The following is a 4,729-nucleotide window of genomic DNA, read 5'->3' as shown; positions in this document are numbered from 1 at the left end:
ATGTCACGTATGACATCTTTCATGATCTTGCCAAGTATCATGTCATGGAGAATAGTATAACCCCATGAAATCTCCTCAAAACCATTTCTGTCCATTTTGAAGTTTGAGCAACTTTACATTGCCAAACATGTCCAAATGTTCTCAAACCTTGTGAACATGCTCAAATGGTCTAATTATTCATCTAGACCAAATGGCACAAGTTGGAGAGAATGTTATCTTGATCAAAGTACCCCAAAACCCTTCCTGTTCAGAACCAAATTTGAACAACTCTACATTGGCAACTTTCTCCTTTTGATCTCAACTTTTGTGGACATGTTCATAACCTCAAATGATGACACTACACCAAGTGGTGCATCAAGGAGAATAGATTTGCATGACTAAATCTTGGTAAAGCCATTTCTATTGATTTCTAGGGTTTACCAAAGTTACATTGGCAACTTTCTCCAAATGGACCCAAACTTGGTGGTCAACCTCAATTATGTGTGACACTTGATCCTGTTAATTCTCATGTCAAGTGGAGTTAATTTGCTTGCCCAAATTTGCATCAAACACCTGCTGTCACTTTTCAAAAATCACCATTTTGAACACTTACACTATTCTCCTTGAGCTCAACTTTTTACCACATCTCCTCCTAGTCCTCCTCTACCTCCAGTAACAATGGTTGCATCTCAGCTCAATGATTGAGGGGTGAAACCACCTCATTTACCCCTCTGGACAGCCCCTGCACCCCTCTTCCTCACCTCCCTCCTCACTCCAGTGCCCACCCAAGGCATCCAAGGCTTTCCCCACATTCTTTACTCCTCCCTAGAGCTACCAGACATGCTTTTCCATGCCCACTTTGCCAAAAAATGGCATGCCGGCCATTTGCACGCTCTAGAGCGCGCTATAGTGCGCTCCCGCACTGTAGCCACCCCCTGCCAACCGCCTCCGGCCACCTCAGGCCTTCCCACCATGTCTCACGAGGCCGCCTCGACGTATGGGACACGGCAAGCTGCCGGCCCCCTCCTAGACCTCTCCCCTCTCTCCTCCATGGAGCCCGCCTGAGTGCGCCGTAGGCCGCGTCCACGGTGCACCACTGCCCCTCTATTTAGAGGCCCTCCCGAGCTCTCCTACGGCTTCTTCCCGCTCTCCCTCTTCCCCAGCAATCTCCTAGACAACATCCCTCTCCCCCTAGTGCTCTCCTGCCCTCTCCATGGCCGGAGTGCCGCCGCCGACCGCCGCTCGGATTCGGGCACCATAGCCCCTCTCTCTTCTCCCTACCCACTCCAGTACTCCCTCACCACCACCACGAAGCCCCCATCGCCTCCATCCTTCATCGGGACGCCCCTGCGCTCGAAGCTGGCAATAGCCGACGCCACCCTCCGCCGTGGCCGTGGCCCCACTCGCCTTCGTCCTCCGTTGGACGTGCTGACAGGGGGGAGCGGGTGCGGCGCAGTCCCCCGAGATCGCTGGTGCGCCGGGCACCCGCAGCAGCGCCCCTGGTCGCCGGGGACGAGCTTGGCCTCGCCCCTCTGTTCCTGCGGCACGGTAGGCCGCGCGAGGAAGAAGAAGGCCGGCCGGTGGATCGGCGACCCCACCGGTCAACCTCTGCCGACATGTCCAGCCGGACCCACTCGGGTTAAGTGGAGGCGGGATCTGCGGGAACCGTCTTCCCGGCAGGGAAGCGTACTCCCCTAATACGCCTTCGGCGTCACCCTGTCGTCCGCATGGCCGAGCCACTGGGTCGGCCCAGTGCACTGCGGCGCTATGCTGTGCTCGGTGCGCGGTATAGGTATACTCCCCCCCCACTTCCTTTGTCTTTTCCTTTTCCAGAAATTTGTAAAATCTCCCAAATATTCATATTAACTCCAAATTGAATGATTCAAATTTCTGGTGACTCCATAAATCATGATATACCTGTTGGTGCAGCATGCACATTTTTCTAGAACAATTTTCCTCACACAAATTAAATAAAATCCCATTTTCCATTTCTATGATAAACTTTAGAAAATCACAGAGGGCTCAAATTTGATCCAAATGCCATGATTAAAATTCCTAGATGCTTCTAAGTTCATAACTTAGCTTATGAACATTTTTGTTAATACTTTCTATCCCACATAAAATAATGAGCCATTTCTTCATATTTGTCAACTTTGCAAATTCATAGGAAATTCATTTGAACTCCAAATCCAGTGAAACCAACTCCCAGATGCTTCTAAAATCATGATTTGTTAAATGGGTGCCTTTGCTCATTTTTCAAAAATATGTTTCTATACACTTCTTGCAAATCCATAAACCCCTCGATTCCATCATATCAAAACGTTTAGAAATATTCACTTATCCAATTCCATTGGAATCACTTTGGTCATTCCTCATATGACTAGAGGTATCCTCGAAAAGTCCAAGTCACATTTTTAGAGCACTTTTATTTTCTACCTTGTTGTTGCTTATTATGGTTGCTTTCGACGATAGTTGACGAAGTAGACGAAATGCTCGAAGTTGGACCAGAGATATTTGAAGACCTCGAAGACTTTGTTAAAACGGGAAAGCAGCCCTTTGACCATGTCTATGAAACCCTTTTTATGCATGTCATATAGCACTTTATTAGTGTTGCATCGGAATCATGATGAGATGGTAACCACTTTAATGGGTTGCCTCTATTACTTCCTCGTTGATACTTGCATTGTGCATGACCCTACCTCCTTATGAGGGTTATGCCGGTGGGAGTAGATAGGATGCTAAGTAGTGCTACGCAAAAAGGGACGGGTATATGCATGGTGATGGAGGCAAAGTATTTTCAAAGGACTTTTCGAAAGCCCCGTCGGGTGCCACTTATGCCCGAGGGAGATGATGAGTTGGGTAGCCACTTGATGACAAAGTGGTGTACTGAGGCAAGTGTGTGTGTTGTTTTCAAAAACGGATTGGTTTAAGTTGCGACCGTTATTCCAACCTTACATGCGCAACCACTCTACCCTTGTATGGGAAAGGGCATTATTGATTACCTAGGCCGATACTAGCTTGGAGCCCGCATTACTAGTGACGGGGGAGAGTTGGTGCTCTCTCTCGGGATGGGGTCGTGCCAGGTAGGGCGGCCATGACTGTCTTCACAGGGCACCGGACACACCGTTGGTACCCCGTGCTTATGGTATGTGATGAAAATGGGAGCGAGGCTCCACAATTTTAAGATGTGAAATGTTGGGCACGGGGGTTACTGCCAATCGAGTGGACTCTATGTTAGTCTCGTCTAGGGAAAGATAGTGATCGGGTGCTTACCCCGGGTACTTGAGGTACCGCGGGTCGTGGATGACACAGAAGTTCCCCGGATCTTGTGGGTAAAGTGTGCAACCTCTGCAGAGTCTAAAACTATTCGAATAGCCGTGTCCATGGTCAAGGACAGCTGGGTAACCGCTCTTGGGCTACGTCCACTTGTTTACAAACCAGTGTGTCTGTGTGGGAAGAACTACTTGGGTCAAGTCAAAGGACTTGACATGATTGAGTTGGGTTGATGCCCACTCTATTTATGTTGATATCTGTAACCTGTCCTCATGGTTAATTGAATTCTCCTGATGCATGTCTTACAAGTTGTTGAACATGTCATTGCACTCAAAACTAGCTTTCCGCAAAAATTTACCTATATCATGCATTGTTGTATCTTTAACAAAAACATGGGTTGCTTGCGAGTACATTCAAAGTACTCATTGGCTTGCCACTGGTTATTTTATTGGCCAAGCATGAAAGAATAGGATATAATGAAGAGTACCTTGGTGATGAACATACGAGCTAGGACGCTTCCCAGTCAGAATGCCTGTAGGGTTAAGGCAGATGGCATGGGTCCAAGTTATCGCTGAAGATTTCCGCTGCAAAGTTATACTCAAGACTGGACCATAATGGTCATAATTTATGTAAGACGGTATGTATGGATGTAAGACTCTTGTTATTCAGCTTCTGTGTGTTCAGTGAGCATTGATCTCTGGGATCACTGTACACGTGCATTCGTTGATCACAACTTATGAGTCAGGGTCCCCACAAGGAGCAAAGAACATCTCCTAGGCCTCGGACATCCGGCCAAGACCCCGGACATCCGGCCCCTGGAGCGTCATCCACAACAGCAGCACAGCCGCCAGAAGCTACAGGCCCCGGACATCCGGCCCCGATAGTCCGGACATCCGTCCTCTCCCGAGCCCCTGGACATCCGGCCACCAGCCCAGAAATCCTGCTCCTCCGAACCCGAGAGCAACAAACGCCACCACTCCATCCTGGACATCTGGCCTCCCCAGTCTGGACATCCGGCGTCGCCTGAAAGCCTGGACATCCGGCCCGACTAGCCCGGACATCCGGCCTCCCCTGTCTGCGCACAGTGAAGGGCTGAGGCCCGTGTATCCCTTCTTCCCCCTAGACTATATATACTCCACCTCGTCCAACTTTCTAGGGTTAGCAAAGGATTAGCTCATATTTGTGTGAGAGCTTTGCTCATCCACTTGGATACGTTCTCCACAGAGATTCGAGCCTCCACCGGAGAAGATCCCCCAAGCGGATTCAAGACCCCTCTTTAGGGAAGAACATCAAGACCTCCTCACGGAGAAGACCGGTTACCGTCCATCGTCCCTAGTTGATCATGGATCATGTATCTTACTTTATGTACTCGAGGATCTAGCACATGTGTGACTTATTCATGTTGGTTTGAGTCTTCCTCTTCGTTTCCCCTTGTGTTTCTCTCGTTTTCCCCTTTGTGTTCCTCGCGTTCTTCGCG

The sequence above is a fragment of the Triticum dicoccoides genome, chromosome 6A, assembly GCF_002162155.2.
Source record: "Triticum dicoccoides isolate Atlit2015 ecotype Zavitan chromosome 6A, WEW_v2.0, whole genome shotgun sequence".
In the NCBI taxonomy this organism is placed as follows: Eukaryota; Viridiplantae; Streptophyta; class Magnoliopsida; order Poales; family Poaceae; genus Triticum; species Triticum dicoccoides.
This window is presented reverse-complemented; position numbering follows the sequence as displayed.